Raw genomic sequence first — 22,662 nt, forward strand, 5'->3', positions numbered from 1 at the left:
CCTAGCAGTCTCTTGTTCATATTCCAATTTAGTATGAATAAGTTCCAATCCCTCAGACAGAGACAAACACCTACAAGATCTCTATCAAGCATTCTTAAAACTACAATACCCACCTGCTGAAGTGAAAAAAACAGATTGACAGAGCCAGAAGAGTACCCAGAAGTCACCTACTACAGGACAGGCCCAACAAAGAAAACAACAGAACTCCACTAGCTGTCACCTTCATCCTCCAACTAAAACCTCTCCAGCCCATCATCAAAGATTTACAACCTATCCTTAAAAATGATCCCTCACTCTCACAGATCTTGGGAGACAGACCAGTCCTCGCACACAGACAGCCCTCCAACCTGAAGCAAATACTCTCCAGCAACCACACAGCAAAAAAACTAAGCCAGGAACCTATCCTTGCAACAAAGCCTGATGCCAACTCTGTCCACATATTTATTCAAGTGACACTATCATAGGACCTAATCACATTAGCCACACCATCAGAAGCTCATTCACCGATACATCTACCAATATGGTATATGCCATTATGTGCCAGCAATGCCCCTCTGCCATGTAGAGTGGCCAAACTGGACAGTCTCTACGCAAAAGAATAAATGGACACAAATCTGACATCAGGAATCATAACATTCAAAAACCACTAGCAGAACACTTCAGCCTCTCTGGCCACTCAGTAAAAGATTTAAGGGTGGCAATTTTGAAACAGAAAAGCTTCAAAAACAGACTCCAATGAGAAACTGCTGAGCTCGAATTAATATGCAAACTAGATACCATTAACTTGGGTTTGAATAGAGACTGGGAGTGGCTGGGTCATTACACATATTGAATCTATTTCCCTATGTTAAGTATCCTCACACTTTCTTGTCAACAGTCTAAATGGACCATCTTGATGATCACTACAAAAGTTTTTTTCTCCTCCTGATAATAGCTCATCTTAATTAATTAGCCTCTTACAGTTTGTATGTATCTGTCTATCATCTTACTATATGTTCCATTCTATGCATCCAATGAAGAGGGCTGTAGCCCACGAAAGCTTATGCTCTAATAAATTTGCTAGTCTCTAAGGTAGTCCTGTTCTTTTTGTAACCTTACGTTTCCAATCCCTTTTGCTTGCTTTTTATTTTAATCTATTTTTCAAGCACTGTTAAATAAACTTCAATGTTGTTTTATTATAGACACATCTAAGTGCCTTATGCTAGAGTGAGAGTTGAATGGAGGTAAAGCCAGTAAATTGGGGTACACTGCTTCCACACAAGCAGCAGATTGGTGTATATTGCAGGTGATCAGAAGATAAGGGACTGGGCACTCTAGTATAGCAAAGTAGGACATTTAAATTCTTAGCCTGCAGAGGAAAAAGTAGGACTTACAGAGCTGAGAATGGAGCTCCTGTGTTGCCAGCAGCCTGCTGCTGTGGAAAGTTTCCTGTAGTGGGCATCAACAGGGCTCCCTTCTGCTTTAAGCAGCAGGTAATGATTCACCCTGGACACCTTGGGTAACCCCAAAAAGTGTCACTGTGGGATGAACTTGAAGGTGACCCCTTGCGCTCACCCCTATGAGCATGCTCAGGAATGGGCGGGAGTTAGCCAGGTGTCATCTATCCAGGGTGTGCTTCAGTGTTAATTGGACTGCTGTATATTTGAAGTTGGAAAGGAAGATTCCTTCACTGAAAGAGATATTTTCTATTTCCATCGATAGGTGCTCCTGTTGTTTGTGATCCTCCTTCATCAGCCAGGAAGGGCAGCGATCATATTCACATACATATTGGATGTTGAGATGAGTCTTCTTCAGGGTGTGGTATGAATGGGCTGAACTCAAGGAATAATGGAAGGTTGTCCACTAGTCAGCATCAGAGTCAAAGATCTATGGACTGAGAAAGCTTCATGCAGGTGGGTGATATTTTCAGCTAAATAGGATAATTCTTCACAGCATTTGTTGCCGAGTTCTGCTGGGAGCTGTGGACAGTCAGCATTGATCAAGCAGTTTATTACCCTGAATATTTCCTTGTGGCAGGATTCTGAAGCTTTTATGGAGTCAGAGAGGAAAGCTCTCTTGGCCTGTAACCCAGTCTTGGTAGAGGTTATTAGAAATTCTTAGTGTCTTAGCCTGTCTTTTCTGCCTTCATTTTTCACTACCAGCACTGAAGCTGCTGTCCTCCACTCTTCATCAGATGCAGACTATCTCAAACCAAGGTTTTGCTAGGTGACACTGGCTCTTTACGAGGTAGCAGGGCTAGTGAACCTGTGCCTTATCACACTCCGTACATGCCAATTTGGCCAATTAATTGGGTTTAAAAGAGGGCACTTGGGCCTCAGGAGAAGAGAGACCATGCCTCTGGTGAGTCAGGACTTAGATCAGTGAGCAGAAGGGAAGGAAGTGTAAGCTTCCAGCATCAGGAGACTGTGGTTCCTGGGAAAAGGCTGAAGGCAGGAGAACAGCAAGAGGAGTTTGCTGGCTGGTGTCCTCAAGCCAGAGAGCCAGGGCTGGAGAAGGCTGAAGACCAAGGAGCAGCAGAGGAAATTGTTTGCTGTCTCTAAGGCAGAGAGCTGGGGCAAAGGACTAGTGAGGGCTAAAGTTTGTAGAATAACAGAGGGATTTGCCCGCTGGTATTTCCAGAGCTGGAGAACTGGAGCCAGAGGAACCATGAAAAAGAAGGGGGAGTGAGAGATGCTCCCCAGGTAATGATGATCTCCCATCAGAAAGGCTGTGGGGGTTCCTGCTGAGAACAGTAGGGTTGCATTCCAGTTGGAAGGGCTTGGGTGACTGTGCAGGGACAGAAGAGGACTGACAGATTCTGGGCATGGTAGAAGTTGCTGGAGGGTGGGGCGTCATGGTATGAGATGTCAGGAGATCTTAATGACTCTTTGCACCAGGGACGATGAATGGATTTTATGTTGGGATTTTCGTTATGGGACATTTTGCACAAGGTTTTAATAATAAGCCCCAAGGAGAGGTAGAGAGAGAAGAGCCTGAAGTGAAGTTACTGGGTTACATGAGAGAGGAAACTGAAGCAAGGTGCATGTGCTATGCTTGTCATGCTATGCTGTGCTGCAGCTCTAGGCAGGGCTGTTCTATGACACAAGGAAAATAGATAATAGTATTGCAATTCACTAAGCTGTTGAAGGAGTTCATTTATAACCCTGTTGGCGAAGAAGTCTGCTATCTGCACATACTTGTGCCAGTGGAAGATTTGTGCCTAGAGGAAAATTCTCAGTGTTTGCATTGCCACGCAGTCAGAGCCGGATTTTCAATTAGGCACAGAAGCACATGCCTAGGGGCATCGGCAATCTAGAGGTGCCTTACCTCTCTAAAACTATGTGCAACATGAAGATCAGCTGTAGGCAGGGGGGCACTGAAGATGCTATGCCTAGGGACACATAAGATGTAAATCCTGGCCCTGCACCCAGTAGGGGTTACTGCAAAGGGAGAGAAACTTTGCAGCCTGGACTTTATTAGAAGCCCAGCTGAGAGAGGCTGCCCAGTGGTTGGGCTGAATCACCACTTTCCTTGACCACTTCATCTCATCAGCCATCTAATATTGGACTAGGGATGTTCTGGCTCCTGGTCTCACAGCTGGGCAAGTAACTTGCATGACTAACTTTCCCAGAGTCCTTTCATTCCAATGAACCTTGCATCTGGGGACCTGCTTTCAGAAGCTGGTGTATTTCAGACCTCATTACCAAGACTTTAAAATTCCCACGTCCATTATCTCATTTGATAAACATATGTAAGAGGCTGTTTGAGCTACTGGTGCAAAGAGAGAATGGCTGGGTTCTAGCCAGTGGGTTAGCTACTGGCAATGACCTGGGGCAAGACACTTTATATGAACAATAGGGATAATACCTACCTCATAGGTATTGGTTTGAGGACTGTAAGTATAAATTAAACAAAAAATCCTGTTAGCCACTTCAATATAAAATATGTGCAGCTGAACAAAATGACAGTTTTCAGCAGAATGAGACTCTCTGACATTTAAAAAATATCATATATAGAATATTTTATTGTTAGGAGAAGTTTCTGATTTTAGTTCAGCTGAGGCATTTACACTTCCTACTTCCTTCCCATTTCCCTCTGGAGCAATAGTCAGGAACTTGTGGCTCAAAATCAAGAGCAAAGTGCAGACAAATGAATGCTGCCAGGACTTAAACCAAAGTCTTCCTGAACAGATTGTCTAACAGACTGGAGTGATAATCTTCAGAGCCACCATGCTGGCTTGCAGATTGCTGTTTTAAGTGGCTTCAATTATTATGGTGATTTGGCAGCAGTTCTTAAATTGGAGTTAGGGTTTCAGGGCCCAGCTGTACCAACTGAGCCTAATTGAATTCTCCAGGATGGGGAGCATAAACAGCAGAAGAAATTCCGTTGGTAAAAACTAATTTTAAAGTTTAAGATATGACTAGCTAAAAGCCAATTAATGAGAAGTAAGTGGTTAAACCAACACATTTACAGCTGATTAATTTGGCAAGAGGAAAGCATTTCTTCAACCAAACAAAGACTGATTCACAGATACAAAGATCTGTTTTAGAACTAGACTGGCTATCTTTAATTTCTACAGTATTTCAAACTTAGAAACATTAAAAAAATATTGAGGAATGTGAACACAGTCTGATTAGTGAAGGAATTAGTATTGGTGAGGCAAACAGTCATTAAGTGGTAAACCTGCTTTCACTGAGAAACAGACTGGAGGACATACGGTGTCATAAAACAAAGCAGAAAAAGACAGCATTAAAACTCTCTAGAGCACAGAGTACTCACCTCTGCAAAAAACAACATGGTGACTAGTGGAAGAAGGAAACAGAGTTCAACCCAGTGCCTAAAATTTGTCTAGAGAATGACACAATCCATGCTATTACTACATTTTAAGGATGCATAGAATGGGTATGAAAGATTGTTGGCTAAATTCTTCCATCACATGCATATCTCCTGCTGAGGTCAAAGGGAGTTGCATATGGGTATTTGAGGGTAAAAATTGTCTCACTGAATGCAGAATCATAGCAAGAGAATGTGAACCCGTCCTTAACCCAGTATCCATTTCTGATAGCAGTGTATGCCCGCAAATAATAGATTCTGCAGGTTTGAGCCCACAATCAATTGCAGAGGCAAGACATACTAATTAGGTGCCTATGTGCATGACTTGCAAATGCATAGAAGTAGTTAAACATCTGGCTATGAATATATGTGACCAGAGTCTGAATGAGCTCTCCCCTGAGATCTAGTGATGAACTGGGGAAAAGACAGACCTACTCTGCCTAGGTGTTCAGTGCACAGAGTCATCAATTTTGGCTAGTTTTAGGGGTAAACTTACATCGGGGTAAAGTACTGTTATCCTTGTTGTATGAGCTGCAAAACTGTACTTAGCATGTCCTGACTGAGGGGGTCACCCTAAAGTGAACCTCACTTGCTAAGCAGGAGGTAGGGATGACAAATCCTAGTGAAAGTCAAAGAGGTTCTTACCTGGGAGTGTGGACTCAGCCTAAAGAGTCCTAGACACCATTTGCCCCTCCCCCTCCAGTGTTTAAAGGCCGAGCTGATCGGATTCAGTTGGGAGTCCTTGTTTCTGTTCAGTGATATGTGATGGAAACTCAGAATGTGGCATTGCAGGAGTGGCAGCGAGCAGCAAACTGCAGCACTGACAGCAGTGGCAGAGCTGAGTGGCCGCAGAGATAACAGTGGCAGGGGTGGCAGTGAGCAGGCAGTGGCCAGCAGCAGTGGAGAAAACAGCAGCAGCGGAGAGCGGTGACAGAGTACGGCGGCTGTGGCAGCAAGAACTGGCAAGATTATTATACGTAATCCCTTACATGAAAATCCATTACAAGTATACTATTCAACATTATAATGGGGCAGAAATTGAATATTGGCCAACAATGTGATACATTCTGTGGAGTATTAACAGGAATATCGTATGTAAGATGAGACATAATTGTCTCACCCTTCTCAGCACTGGTGAAGTTTCTGCTGGAGTATTCCACAGTATTCTTGCCAGCAAGTTAAAGAAGTATGGGCTGGATGAATGGACTATAAGGTGGATAGAAAGCTGGCTAGATTGTTGGGCTCAACGGGTACTGATCAATGGCTCCATGTCTAGTTGGCAGCCGGTATCAAGCGGAGTGCCCCAGGGAGTCGGTCCTGGGGCCAGTTTTGTTCAACATCTTTATTAATGATCTGGATGATGGGATAGATTGTACCTCAGAAATTTTGCGGATGACCCTAAGCTGGGGGAGAGGTAGATATGCTGGCGGATAGGGATAGGGTCCAGAGTGACCTAGACAAATTGGAGGATTGGGCCAAAAGACATCTGATGAGGTTCAACAAGGACAAGTGCAGAGTCCTGCATCTAGGACAGAAGAATCCCGTGTACTGCTACAGATTAGGGACTGAGTGGCTAGGCAGCAGTTCTGCGGAAAAGGACCTGGGGATTATAGTGGATGAGAAGCTGGATATGCGTCAGCAGTGTGCCCTTGTTGCCAAGAAGGCTAAAGGCATATTGGGCTGTATTAGTAGGAGCATTGCCAGCAGATCGAGGGAAGTGATTATTCCCCTCTATAAGGCACTGCGGAGGCCACATCTGGAGTACTGCATCCAGTTTTGGGACCCCCACTACAAGGGATGAGAACAAATTGGAGAAATTCCAGTGGAGCACAATGGAAATTATCAGGGGGCTGAGGCACATGACTTATGAGGAGAGGCTGAGGGAACTGGGCTTGTTTAGTGGGCGGAAGAAAAGAGTGAGCAGCCTTCAACTACCTGAAGGGGGGATCCAAAGAAGATGGAGCTCAGCTGTTCTCAGTGGTGGCAGATGAGAGAACAAGGAGCAATGATCTCAAGTTGCAGTGGATAGGTTGGATATTAAGAAACCATATTTCACTAGGAGGGTGGTGAAGCACTGGAAAGGATTACGGAGGGAGGCGGTTGAATCTCCATCCTTAGAGGTTTTTAAGGCTCAGCTTGACAAAGCCCTGGCAGGGCGCTGGACTAGATGACCTCCTGAGGTCTCTTCCAACCCTAATCTTTTATGATTCTATGACTGAGTCCAGTTCTGCACTCCACACTTTAAGAAACGTGGAAAAATTGGAGAGCCCAGAGAAGTGCAACAAAAATGATAAAAAGGTTTAGAAAACCTGATCTATGAGGAAAGGTTAAAAAAACTGGGCATGGTTAGCCTTGAGGAAAGAAGATGAGTGGGGGTGGAGGTGGGGGTGGGGGAGACCACATAGCAGTCTTAAAATATGTTAAGGGCTGTTAGAAAGAGGACTGTGATCAATTGTCCTCCATGTCTGCTGAAGGCAGGGCAAGAAGTAATTGACTTAATCTGTGGCCAGGCAGATTTAGGAAAGGTATTAGGAAAATATTTCTAATTAAAAGGCTAGTAAAGCAGTGGAGTAGGCTTCAAAGAGAGGTTGTGGAATCTTCACCATTGGATGTTTTTATGAACAGGTTAGACAAACAGCTGTCAGGAATGGTCTAGGTATACTTGGTCATGCCTCAGCACAGGAGGCTGGACTTGATGGCTTCGCAAGGTCCCTTTAAGTCCTATATATCTGTGGTTCTATGTTGTTACAATAATCATGATTTTTTTCTATCTTTGTCAACCTATTTATATGCCATATTTGAATTGGATAGGAATATTCCATTAGCTAGAGCATTCACACTAAGCTCGCTATAGCAATTAATTGGACATTTAAGAATAATGGATGCCAGCAAGCTAGTGTACCAGTTAACCACAGAGAGTGTACCTTTGTTCACAAATGCCATTGACTTGAGAGTTGCATGAAAGTATCTAATAGCCAAATTTGATGCCTTGTGTTTTAGAGAGCTGCGGGATTCCTTTTGTTTTGCAAAGTAATGTAAATAACCCACCTGATCAGCCCTTAGAGGAGCTCAGACATTAGTGTACACACTAATTGACTAACTGGTGTTTTTAATTATATTGGTAACGTTAGCCTGGTGGCAATTTAATAAAATGACTAAATAAATATGCCTCCATATCTCCTTCCACTTGCTAGTTTATATATAAGCAAAATTCTATGTGCAGTTATCCATGGCAACCTACCCATTTCAGGGGTGAAAGATCTTTTGCAGAAGGGACCATATTTTTCCATGTTAGTGTAGTGCTGTAGCAAAATGAGGCCCTGATCCTGATCAGGAAATTTGGATGTCATCTTTATGTAACCCTCCTGCCCATCAGAGTTGGCAGCAACAAGGGCCGGATTCAGTATCTAGGGGTTCTGTTCCAATAACACAATGCAAAACCGACTCAAGCCACCACCCAGTAGCCTGGGACAAATATATACCACCCCCGCTAGGCGCCTTCAAGAGGCAATACTTCCCCTCTCGCAAGCACAGAGTCTGAGTGTAGCAAAAGCCTCTTAATAACAGAGAGAAACAATGTGGCATTATGTTGGGTAAACACCACCAACAGGATTCATAACACAACCCATGAGGAAAAACCCCACCCCAAGCGAATTGGGGAATGTCCTTTCCCTTTGGTTCTTGAGTCCAGCAACCCCAAATCACCCAAAGTCCCAAAAGTCCAACAACCCAAAAGTCTCTGTCCTTGGTCAGGACAGCCCCAGAGTTCAAAAGTTTATCTGCAGAGTTTTACCTCCCAATCTAGGTGGAGATGGAGGGAGTTAAGGGGCATCTTTCGTGGTCCAAAGCTGATTGCCCCACCTCTCCATGGGTCTCCGCTCCTCTTCACCAGCCGTCCCACAAATCGCTCCTCTCTGCCAGCTGCGCCCATGAGCTGCTCCAGGCATCGAACAAACTGCTTTGCTCTGTCAGCCACCCCACAAACAGCTCTGCTCCACCAGCCGCTCTGCTCTGCCAGCCGTCCCACAAACTGCTCCACAATATAGCTTCAGGCTCCCCCACTACTTAACACAACACTCAGCGATTTCAGCTCTTAGTAAGTTTAGCTCTTTTGTGATTTCAGCTTGTAGTAGGGGAGCCTCAGTAGTGGTGCACCAGCAGCCCAAAGTGAATTCAGCTCAGCAGCCTGTAACTAGACTCCAAATGGAATCAAAATTAGCTCTGATATTCCACAGTGGAGAGAGGAAGAAGTGAAATTAGCATGTAAGGCCCTCACCAGGAGGCCTATATCACCTAGTATTAATACCTGTCCCCAGCCTCACTCTCTTCCCTGGGTTTTGGAACCCATGACCCTCGCCTAGCGAGTGCTGCTTAGTTGATGGTGAGTCCCTCCATCATAACAAAAGGCCAAGTACAGTTCCACTGTCCTTGATTCACATAATCAGGATAATAACAGTTTATTCCTGCCCCAATAACAGAGAAACTGGGGCTCCTACAGCAGCCAAAATGACCATCTAGGCAGGGTGGGTGTGCTTATGCAAATAAGATCAGCCTCTGAAGTTCTTTTCCACAACCTACCATGACTCGCCACCAGATGTCAGGGTAGAGCTCATCCTGACTGCTAACAATTATATAAATTATTAATAATAATAAGAAGAACAAGTATTGACAGGCTGACTCTGATAAATGGAGGACAAGTTATTATAAGGAGGCACCGTACAATTATATTCTCTGGAAAACATTGCAGCTTTCCTCAAAATGTGAAATCTGTATTTTTCAAATGTATTTCACAAAACAAATGGGTGAAAATTTGCACACAGATAAGATTGGGGACATCTTTCAGGACTCTGTATTAATGTACAAGAAAACAGATGAGAATGGGAAAATGCTAAAGCGATAATATAGAACTCAAAGCATCTGTGTTGGACTTTGAATACATAGAAACACGGAAACCTCTGAGTCAGGAAAAGAAAAGAAATAAGAGGGCCTAATTCTCCTCTAACGTACATAGGTGTAAATCAATAGTACTTGTTGAAATCAGGTGCACACCAGTCTAAACCCAGTGTAAATGAGCTCAGATCAAGCCCTTTACGTCCAGAAGAATAAAGCAGGCTGTTAGCTTGCTTAACATATGACAGACATAGGGCCAACTCCAAATCTGCCATCACTACTCAAATGGAAGGTACAAAATAGCTAGATGTTGCTGTAAGAACATTTTACATAACTTGGCATCTCTGGTTTATACCTTCAGAGGAGAAAATACAGCATGTCATAATGCCATTTATTGTTGCACTATTTACATTATCTAATAAGTAGTTAATATAAGTGCAGATAAGGGTCCTGATCCTAATTCCATTCAAGTTAATGGGATGTCTGCCATTTACTTCTATGGGAACAGTTTGGGACTTAAAATTATACACAAATTTATCATTCAAATATTAACAAATATATCACATTAATCAGAAGAGGCAAGAATGTGATAAACTTGTGTAAGCTGTTTTCAAGAGGAACTAGGCAGCCATTTCCCAGGGAAATACTCCGGAATAGCTCTTCTAGATACTCTGGACACACTACTTTATCCATTTTTCTTTGTTCTATTCTAATACGCTTATATTTTCCTATTTTGTTTGATTCATTTTTACATAAAGTTATTACTGTGTTTTAAGCCTGATAGATTGTGAGCACATATACTTGTTCCACATTGCCATTTTTGAGTTCTGCGGTATTTTCTCAGAGGCATTGGTAAAATGTGTATCCATTGAACTCACTCATGGAAGGGTTTAGATTAGACATTAGTCAACAGGTTTGGATAAAGAAAAATGATGATAACTCTGAATTTCATCCCAACTCCAGCTGCGAACAGTACTTAAAACACAGACCAGTCCATGAATCCCTCTTGATTAATTTATCTGAAAAGCTCCTATGCACATTGCTCCAGGGAAAGTAGCATAAAACATCGTCTGTTTCATTTATGCATTTCTTAAATATTTATAGATTGTTTTGTGCACAGGTATAAAGTGCTACAAGAACTGAAAGTACTTTGATTAGTCAAGCCTGCCTGTATTTGTGTCTCTTGGTAATAAAGACTGAAACCAGTAATAAAGACATGAAAACTCGTTCCCAGTATCAGCCTCAGAGCAAAACCTCTCCTTTTAAAGGTAAAATAAAGTATACATTCTTGCTTCCATTTTTTCTCCCCAATCCATTCTATTTAAAAAAAAAAATATGTGCAAAAATAACATTAAACAGGATGAGGGTATCCTCACACTAAGGAAGCTGCTGCCTGTCACCTCTAATTACACTTCTCAAAGAGGTTCATAAATAGTGCACAGTAAACTTTTCTGTCATAACCGATGAGCTCTGTGTATCCTGAGTGGCAGATGATTTCAACTAAACACATTCTTTTTTCTTTTCTTTTCTTTTCTTTCTTTTTTTTTTTTTTTTTTGAGCTGAAAACCTCAGCAGTGAAACTGTGGTGGGAAAGGTATAGGGAAACATGGCCGTTCTGCATCTGCATTAAAATTAGCTCAAGGCCAACTCTGCATTCAGATGAAGTCAACAGAAGCCATGTGCAAGCAGAATTTGACCCTAAAAATAGTTCTCTTGGCAATACGAATGAATATGCCTCTCATTTTTCTTTTATTTATGTAGCTTGTTTCCATTCCAGAAATGCCTCATGCATCTGCATCAAACGAATTCTTAGGTTATTGTGAGTGCACTGTGAAGAAAAAAAGTTTGCTGTTTTTTTCTCTTATTATCTTTCAGTCACTTCAGGGGCAACCTAACTATGTGTGGCCATGACCTCTTGTGACAGCTAAATTCCATTGGAGCAATACAACTTTCAAACCTTAAGAGTCAGACCTGTGTGTTCAGGAGACAGCTTTCTCAGTGATTGGCCCACAAATCTGAAACCCATTCCTTGAAGAGAACAGGATAGACTTGAACCTCAAAGCACAGTGTGAAACCCACTTCTTCAACCCAGCCTTCCTGTAATACCACAAAATCAAAACAACATAAATAGAAAACTGAACGAAGCCCAGTCCCTAATGACTAAGTTGTTCTTATAAGGCACAGAGAACTGTACTTGACCAACTATTTTTAGTCTTACTTCATGTACCACAGGAACAAGAGCTTACTGTAAACTTCAGCCTGTCACTGTGTTCTGACCTGTGTGTATAATCCAAAAAATTGCCTTCTAAAATGGAGGATGAACTTTGGTCTCTGCAATTATACCCACATTCTTACATAACAATAACTGTTGTTCCACACTCTGAATGGAAGGAGGAGAGAGAACTATTGCTTGGTGTGCACACTTTATAACTTTGGAAGATGCTTTAATAGAAGCTAGATCAGTGGTGGGCAACTTGCGTCCCGTGGGCCACATGCAGCCTATCAGGATAATCTGCTGGCTGGCCGCCAGACAGTTTATTTACATTTGCATGGCTGCCCACAGCTCCCAGTGGCTGTGGTGTGCCATTCCCAGCCAATGGGAGCTGTGGGAAGTGGCATGAGCCGCAGGGATGTGCTGTCTGCCGCAGCTCCCATTGGCTGGGAACGGCGAACCACGGCCACTGGGAGCTGAGGGTGCCCGTGCAAATGTAAACAAACTGTCTCATAGCCCGCCAGTGGATTTCCCTGATGGGCCATGGGCGCAAACTGTGGACCACACAGTACTTCTACAAAGGTAGGTCATATGATGCTGTTTCTCCTCATTTGGAAGAAACAGAAAATATGGGTGAAGAAGACAAAATGAAGAACAAAAGTAATTTTAATAAATGCCATTTTTTCACATTGTATTAAAGACATCTAAAATATCAGTATTAATCTTGTTATTTTTCAATTTAATTGTGTAATTTCTGGGGTAAAGTTATAAGTTAATAAATTAATTGGCAGGGGCTTATATGATCACCAAGAAGAGAGAAAGTATCCATAAGACAAACTTTCAATCAAGACATGTTCCACACTGAGTCACTAGGGAACTATAAGAGCAGACAGATGACTTCAGATGACCAGATAGTCCCTGGATCCCAGTCAAGCTGCATGAGGGTACCTCTGTGTATAAGCAAAAATAATGCTTCTCACATGCATAATTGTCTAGAACTCTATGCAGTTCCGTAAAAAAGGATGAGCTAATCCTCAAGAAGATGCCTTAAGAAAACAGGGCACTTTCCATCAATGACACATTTCCCTAATAGATATCTCCCTAGAAGATTTTCTGTTATCTACATTGGTAATCCCTAATTTGGGGGAGTATGGTGGCTGGAAAGAGTGTGCATCCTGGTTTCAGATCACTATCTCTTTGTACTAAACTATCCAGACCATTTTAAACTTCTTCCTCTCTGGCTTTCCTTAAGTGGGTAGAGTGGAGAAACTTATCTGAGATTGGTATTATACACTGAATGGAAGCACTGTTCAAAAACCAAGGTGCCAAGCTGGATTCTCACCAGAAGTTCTATCCAAGTTCTTATACCAGAATAATAACTGTAGTATCAGAGTTCCTCTCAAGGGATGGTAACCAAAATCATCTCCAGAACTCAGACCGGCCAGCAGCAGAATCCACTCTGAGGTTCATAGAGCTTGTATTTTTAACCCACTGCATTATACCTCTCTCCAGGGTATGTTTTATGTGTAACCCCTCTTGGATTTTGTCAGCTCCTGTAATTCTCTAGACTGAGTCTCTTGGGGGTCCTACCCTATGTACTACAACAATAATGGCTACCAGAGCCCTCTGACATCATTTCCCATCATGACTTGAGTCAGGAGTAGGGACAGGATACACTAGAAAGTTCTGGAGAGGCCAATAGGGAGGCTCTTTCATGGGGTGACCTGGACAAGCAGTTTGTGTGTTCAGTGATGAGCCAGGGCTGCTCAGACCCTCCGTGGGAGTGAGACAAAGACGAGGTTAAATTTCAGTTTTGATCTTTGAGTCTGGGAGCTGAGAGAGAAGTAGCACAATTCACAGAGTCTCTGATTAATTCCCTCTCCCAACAAAGGGTATCTTTGAGAGATCTGTGCATAGGTGAGGCAGTTCCAGAATCATGGAAACCTGCATCCAGAGTGGCAGAGAACCAGCTACTGAGAGCCAGCTGTGAAGGACATGGGACCCGAAACCAGGGAGCTATTGAGCTTGATAAGATCCAGGAGAGGAATTTTCCTCACCCAAGGGTGAAGACAATAAGGAAATCCTTTTTGTTTAAGCCAGCCAGTGTTCACAGCAGTGCAGCACTCATCTCAGGACTCGACCTCACCAGATGGTCTGCCTGGGAAGGTGCTATGTAGGAGCTGCAAAGATTTGTGAGTGTTAACAAGTAAGGCATTTATTGAGTGGTCAATGTTTAGTACTTATCAGTTAACCCTATCCCTTTCCTTCCCCGGCTACTACTTTCCTGCTCCAAAAAAGGGCCCATTTATATATTGTTATTTTTGGGTGTGTAATTTCTTTTCTGGGGTTTATCTTGATCCACTGCATTGTTTCTTGTGTACTGGGTTTAATACTCCTTGCCAGCAGTGCTAGCATTATTCATTCCCCCAAGGGGTGGCATCTCTAGTGTCTTGGGCACCGTAAGGAGTCGCCTTGCGTGGAGGCACCATGCATCACAAAAAAGAACCCAAGACTCAACACACGTGAGGAGAGGGGAGAAGACACTCCAAGAAGCAAGTATGAAGGAGGAAGCTTGAGCCATTACTTGGAGGAGGGACTACCTATGTTACATACTTTTGCATTTTGGTAGGCATTTACACATTCACGGTTGTCATTGTACCCACTCACAGAATATGGAATTCATTTAGTCATGCAGACTATCTTTTGCATGTGTTTAACCCGCCTCGGAGTGCCTGTGCGGTGGTGTGGGAAGAGAGCCCTGCTACACAGAAAATAGACTTTTTGCCCAAAATTTCATGTGAAAGCAGCAATGGAACAAAAAAATGACCTTTCAAAATTTGGCAGAACGGTCTTCAGACATATTCAATCCACCTGGGCTTTGTCCCTGGCTAGTGAGGTAATTTATTATTTAAATGTGTGGATATCAAATAAAATATGTTTCAAACCTAAAAGATATTGTCTTTCATGTACCAAGTGTTCACGAGACGTGTCAGTGTTTTGTGCAGTACCTACAACTTTCAACCATTTTTTTTAAAGTATAAGTATAGTTGTAGGCATTTTGAATGCAAATATGTTTATATGACTTCATGCAGAGATCCAGCAACAAAGACACAGTTGACCAAAAAAGTAGTTTAAAGCAAATTATAAGTTCCAAGACAGACACTTTACTATGGCACAGTAGTGATGGATACCATGTTAAGCATTTGGAAATAGAAATGAAAATCTAATAGTCTAGCAGTTTCTATGGAAATTTAAGATTTAAAGGTGAATCTTTAAATATTTAACTTATCTTTTTCATCTTAAAGCTTTTTCTCTCTAATGCATTTCCTTCTACATGGGGTAGAGTGACTATCCTTTTGAAGACTGACCATTGTGAGGCTTTTTTATTCCTGTAAAATTAACCTATAACTCACTGTTACCTTTGAAATAGCATCTTTAACGGTAGTAATAGTTTCCACTATCCTTATTTATAGCTTATTTGGATGGTAAGAAAGTGCATAAGATAATAAAATACTTATTTCTGATAAGGAGTGCATATATTTCAGACTGAGATTATATCTCAGTTAATGGCTACTGCATGATCTTTATTGCTTAAAGTGGATGATTTTTGAGCTATTTTGTAATATTAATGTGTATTGTAGTATTAAATATACTTTTTCAGCTCCATGCTCTTACCAGTAAAATTATCTGACTGCAGGTTCTTTCTTATTAACCTGTTACACCAATAAGAATCATCTCTTACATTTTACCAAGGCAACTAATCTAATTAATAACTTGAAACGTAGTTGTATCATCAGAAAAGAACGCAGCTGAAGCAATAAAGACAGGACTGGGAGAAAAATGTGGTTATAAAGGAAGATTTCTGCCAGAAATTCTGGAAACTCTTTACACTTCTTAATTATTCTCTGGAAAAGGAGATCCAGTGTACGTTTTTGTATATTGTTATAACTGTACATGCTGCAGTTCATAACAGTGAGGAGCACATAAGGCCAGTGAAGAAAGAAGGATAATTAACACAAATGAAAGCTACCTGGTGTTACCATACTACACAGCACTGAAATATCATGAAACCTTTTTTAAGACAAACTTCCCCTCAAGTGCAGTAATATAGTCAGAGAGGAAAACAAAACAAACTTTATTTTATATACTTAATACCAGAAAAATACCAAAAGGAGGTCTGACACCGTTCATAACAGATAAAAACTTTCCAGAGAGGAAATTTCCCTCTTTAGTGCTGGAGCAGAGTAGAATTGGAAAGCAATATGAGGAGCAATGGACAAAGCCAAATGAAGCCACGTTTTAGGAAAGAGTACTTTGTTCTTTCCGTTACAGTGTCATCACAACATTTCTTGAACTCTTATTTTTGCACGATCTTCCCCTCACTAAAGCAGATGAAGTCTTTTGTTCTTTTGGTGCTTTGCTGCTTTAGCAGGTTGTTGTTGATTGGTTCACTAATGCAGAGGCCTCAGTGGTGTTGTCTGTGGTGGTTTATTTCATTCTCTTTATTATCTGTTAGATAATGTTTGTGACCTCTGAGTCATTGCACATTTGAGATTTCTTTTGAAGCTTGTATCAGTCATATAATTAAAGTGTTTTACAAACACCTCAGTAATTTAACTAGACCAAGACCCATGATCTTTAGGCCACTTGCTGAAAATGAATGTCATACTGTTGTTACCTCCTTTCTCTTTTAATGCTTTCTAACTTTTTAATGCTTGTTTGATCTTTCAGCTATCTCCCAATAGCAGCACCTAGTGCAGAACTCAGTTACTTGGTAATATGCTGTACCATGGTAAGCACTTTCATCCTATTATCCCCCTGCTGAGAAAGTTGAACTGGCTCCCAGTTAAGATATGGGTTAATTTCAAGATGGCTCACAAATCTGTACTGCTATTAACAAGATACCTCTCAACATTTGGTAGATTAGCCTTCCTGAAAACCTGCAACAGGAAATACTATAATGGAGGTCAGTGGCAAGTAATGGGGGTCAGTAGCAGTCCCGAGTTTTATCAACTGTTTCCTGGAAACTGTATTAACTGGTAACAGAATAGTTCAGATCTTTGTAGACTTGTGATTTTACCATGCACTTGCTATCCATGAACACAATTTTCAGTAGTAGTTTTTGTAGGTATGGATAGTGTTAGGTTAACTCTTTCTGTTGTGCTGAGCCAGGCCTAAAAATGTTGCCATATCCACCCACTCAGCCACTCCACCTACAGGAAACAAGGAGGTATTTTTTTATAACTTTGCTAGCACCATCCCATCTAGGTAGCTTGGCATTAGTTTCTAATTCTGCATAAGTCTAAACTTAAGTCTGCTCTGACCTAAATCAATGTATGTTCAGAGTAGCACTGTATCCTGAGTAACTCAAATGGAGTCAGTGGAGTTACACTAGATTTACATCAGTATAACTGAGAAAAAAAAATTGGCTGATATGGCCCAGAGAGATTAGTGGTTTGTAACATAACACACAATCCAGTCCAATCAAACCAAAAATGGTAAATGTATAGAAAAATCATTTGTGTATTCTTTCTTTCTCACTCATTCTTTCTGATCTTGCGGAATTGTCCCTCATTCACAATTTCTCCAATCATCACCTTGTAACGAAAATTTGGAATAAAATCAAAGAGATGTAAATCAGATTATTTTCTCTAAATTACTAAATGGGCTTTCTGTTTGACTATTTCAGATTTCACTATATCAGAATAATAATCACCTCCTAATCATCTGGTATCTCTTGAATCTATCTAATAAAGATGGTTTTATTTCCACTTGAATTTACCATACAACATTTGTGTCTCTAACAGATTTTGGTTTGCTGTTTTATAAAAAGTGTCCTAGTAGAAGTGGGTTTAGCATTTTGCTTTTGAGGACCAGTTAGCTCAGGAGATTATAATGTGCTAGTAGTTGAAATGGACTAGTAGTGATTATCTGACATCTGCTCAGAGCTCTACATGAAATGCGTTGGTGGTCGCAGTTATGGACATGTGTTCACATAGTTAAGAACCACTATTACAAGTGGTATTGCATATTAATGGTGCAGTGTGGAAAACTTTGATCTGTCACTTTCTTTGCTGCTATAATCATTTTGTAGACAGATAGTGAATTTTAGATTCCATCAAAGTCAGTCTCATAATCTTTTGTTTTGTTTTGTTTTTTGTAATGCTTGAGTCCTGTCCAGTCTGACCTATGTTTTGAAGAGAGTGCAGAATATAGACTTCTCTTTTGGGGTACAATGTATTATAGATTAAGTAGTCATCTAAAGTTCAGGAATCTGTCAGAACAAGTATCATATATCCTCTGATTTCTTTGTGTACCATATTACATAAAATACAAAAGTGATCTCTTATTCTATTGTATACAGTACATATTATTCTGCATACAACACATGCCAACACTACATTTGAAAACACAAAAATCCCTTTAATAAAAAATCAGGAACAGATTTTTTGCTGTTTAGTTAAAAAAAAAATATTTCTCATTACTTGCCCATGTTTTAACATCTACTTGCACACATCTATATTTATATAGCCACATTTTTTTTTTATTTTGAGGGATATTACCCAAATGGTGCAGGGGAGGGTTGAGAGAAGAATATGAAGATATAGCTCAAACTGATTTTTAGAGGAATCCTACAGAAGCAGAACAAGGTAAGAAAGAGCAGTGAAGAGGTAACACTGTAACATATTCAGATATGAGGCCATTAACTACTAATATTTGGTAATATTTTCTAGGTGATTTGTTAAAAAGAAACCCTCAACTATTTGCCATCACACATTAATTTTTCTAGGATATCTGTGAGCATCATTTCTTTAGTCACTCTCTGAGGATAGTAGTGACACTAACAAATTATGCTTTTGGCAGACAATGGTGATGATTGAGGTGGTGGGTTTTTTTCTGACTATTTATCATGTTACAACCCTTTTTGAAAATGACAAGTTATTGTTTTCTTCTTCCTAAACCCAACACTTTAAGTGAAAATATTAGCTTTGTACTAATAAATGACTGCTTTAAACTATTAATTGTTATTCTGCAACAAACATTTATCATAACTGTACTATTGGTTTTCTATGACATTGTAATTTGTTTCCAAGGTATTTTATTTTTGTATACAGAAAGGGCTAAAATTGAAAACAGCCTACACCCAAAAAATCCAGAGATCCACACTTTTCTTGATAGTTCATTTTTTTGCCCCAGAGAAAAAAATAGGATCTTCAAATATTGTAATTAGAAAATCAAAACTTTTAAAAGAATTAAATATTCAAGATAACACATAAGACAAGAAGAACACAGTCAAAGGAGCTCTTCTAATGTACACCTGCTGAGGATCTACCCCAAACAGTTTCCATTTGCATATGTCAAAACAAATAGTTGAACATCCCTTGTGACACGTAAAAGAGAATAGAATAACTATTAGTAAATGTGTCACAACCCTGGCTTCTGTGACAATAATATAGCATTTTTACTTTTTTTTTTTTTCAAAGTAAAAAGTCATGGTCTTTATCAGCTGGCTACAAAGGAAGACTCTCCCACAGTTTTTACAAACGTGGCTTTATATATGTCCAGTTAAGAGCAGTATATTTTAATAACTTCTAACATAGTTATACAAGTAAATGATTATAAACATATAAATTGTAAAATAAAGAATATTTATTTCACTTTTCCCATAGCTTCCCATGACAAACTATTTATCATTAATTCAAATGTGTACCAGGTTGTTTCCTTTTTTTTAGTTAAAATTATGACCCCTTAACTTGACAAAGCTATGGCTTGCCCCATTTTTGACCTTGACACTTGGTCATAATATAATATTAATAGTATGTGAAACATTTACATTCGAGTTTTTACGCACTCACTAATAGGCTGTGTTGCATTTGCACATTCCATCTTTTGTTGACTGATTCATAAGCCATTTTCTTCTAATGTAGCCCTCAGTAGTTCTAGGTCCCTTTCCAGTTCATATTTAGGTTCATGTCACAACATAACATGATCAGCGTAAAGCATTTTCCATGGAGCATTTCCCCTGATCTCCTATGTTGTGGTGTCAATTACAATCACAAATCGGAATGGGCTTAAGGTTTATCCCTCATGTAGAGCTTCACTTTCACTGAATGACTCACTGTTGCTGCACCTGCTTCTCTCTACTGTTCTGCTATCCTAATACATGTCCATAGTCTGAACATATGTCTCTGGCAGATTGCATGACTGCAGGTACCACCATAACAATTCTCTTTCAATAAACTGCCTGCAGGAATATTTCCTTATGGCAGACAGTGCGGGAAGGAGAGCCATGACATGGACCTGTAATGCTTACATTAGGGGTACGTCTTCACTACCCACCAGCTCGGCAGGTAGTGATCGATCTATCGGGGATCGATTTATCGTGTCTCATCTAGATGCGATAAGTCAATCCCCGAATCAATGCCTGTACTCCACCTTGTTAGGATATAGATATTCAGGCCTGTTGGTAAAGGCCTGTACTCGAAGAATTTAGGTGTATTCTTATCACTTGGCTAGTTATAGAGGTATAAAAGAAAGAATCAAAATCACTGTCTGCCGGTGTAAGGGCCTTCTCTTACTGTGACAGTCTGAGGCCCTGTGCTTAGGCTAAGATCTTTGGCTAAGCAGCAGAAGCAGCCATAAGCTGGGAAGCGACCAGTCACCTCCTCACATTCCAAATCAGTCACATTGAAAGAAAGTGCTATTGGGCTGTTAGGAATACAATCCTGTTCTGATATGCCTATCACCTCCAGAGAAAGGGAAGTGCCTAGAAAATGTAAAAGGAAACTTAGTTTGATAGCATCCTGTCTGGCAAGAACTCACGTATCAATAGCTGGGATGTGAAATCCTCACTTCTGTATTGTTTTGTCATTATAGTTCCCACTTTGCTATTGTTTGTCTGTATAATCTCTGTTTGGTTCTGTGATTGTTCCTGTCTGCTGTATAATTAATTTTGCTGGGTGTAAACTAATTAAGGTTGTGGGATATAATTGGTTACATAATTATGTTACAATATGTTAGGATTGGTTAGTTAAATTTCAGGAAAATGATTGGTTAAGGTATAGCAAAGCAGAACTCAAGTTTTACTATATAGCCTGCATTCAGTGAGGAAGGGAGTGGGTGGGTGCGTGGGTGGGGGAGATGGGAACAGGGAATGGGGGTAAGAAAATTGGAATCATGTTTTGCTAAAGGGGGAAATGGGAACAGGAAATGTGGGTAGGGAAATTGAAATCATGTTTGGCTAAGGGCAGGAATGGGAACAAGGACACAGGTGTAAGACTCTGTGGTGTCAGAGCTGGGAAGGGGGACACTAAGGAAGGAAACTGGAATCATGCTTGCTGGAAGTTTACCCCAATAAACATTGAATTGTTTGCACCTTTGGACTTCGGGTATTGTTGCTCTCTGTTCATGCGAGAAGGACCAGGGAAGTAAGTGGGTGAAGCAATAAGCCCCCTGACACACCTCAGCAGGAGGAGTAAGCTGAGTCGACGGGGGAGCCACTGCAGTCGACTTGCCGCCGTGAGGATGGCCAGGTAACTCGAACTAAGATACTTTGACTTCAGCTACGCGAATAGCGTATCTTAGTTTGAACCCCCCGCCCCATCCCCAGTGTAGTCCAGGCCTAGGAGTCCTTTCTGTTATGGTTAGTCTCATTGACTTCATTGTAACTGGTCTTAGGGAAATTCAGTCCTGTGTAGAGGGGCACGTGCATTACTAATGTCCTACAAGCGCTTAATGTAAATGTTGCACAGTGCCTTGTCCATGCCAGAGTACAGCAGTGAAACTGAGTAAGGATTGCTTTTGTTAAGAAATAATCCCAGGGCTAGGCCTTTATTTTACATGAAGACAAGTTGTCATTAACTATTCAGATTTAACACATCTAAGATTTCATCAATTTAGTGCTTATTTCACTGACACTTAGAATGTTACTCAGAATAGCTAATTGTTCTTATCTCCTTTGTTGGTATTAATACACAGTCATTCAGAATGATATTGAACCTCAGTCAGGAACATCTTTTGAGCTGATGCTAATTTGAAATGATGCAATTTAGAGTTGAGTTGAATCTGTGCTGACTTGCAAAATGCAGTTGACTGAAAACATCACATGAAAATGCCCTGAGGTTGATGTGCTTTTTCTTTGAGGAATGTTGGATATTATTTTCTCTGACAATGGAGACTAACGGGCTGGTTAAGATAACAGGCACAACAAACATTACAGGTAAAAATATGCACCAGGTTTTAAGCTTTTTAAAGCAACACAACATTTGAAAAATATATATTCACAAAAGTCAGCTTATGCTCTTTGCTGTACACCTTGTGATTCATAAAAACAAGATTTTAACACCAGCTATTCCAAAGATTAGGTTTGCCTCAGTAGACCTTTATAGACCTGTGTTTCTCAATCTGAAATTGTCTCTATCTATCCCCTTCTCAAAATAAGCTTTGAACACTCGTTGAGGATATAATTGTGGTAGTGATAGGGTGAGGGAGAAGGGTTGTTCCAAGTCAGATGGATGGTGTTCCCATTTTTGTGTTTGTACAGTAGCCAATAGGTAGGCATGGAATGCTCCCTCCAACTATTCTGGCTTTGCTGTATAGGTAGTGCAGAAGGTTGAGGCATAGCCCCATGTACTCTCTGTCTGCATTTCAACATATTACTCCCCAAGAGGAGGCACACGGTCCCAAGTGCACAGAGACCAGGGGGACTAATATTATAAGTGGGCCCTATGCAGCTGCATAAGGGGAGG

This window comes from Caretta caretta, chromosome 1 (assembly GCF_965140235.1).
Source record: "Caretta caretta isolate rCarCar2 chromosome 1, rCarCar1.hap1, whole genome shotgun sequence".
NCBI classification, from domain to species: Eukaryota; Metazoa; Chordata; order Testudines; family Cheloniidae; genus Caretta; species Caretta caretta.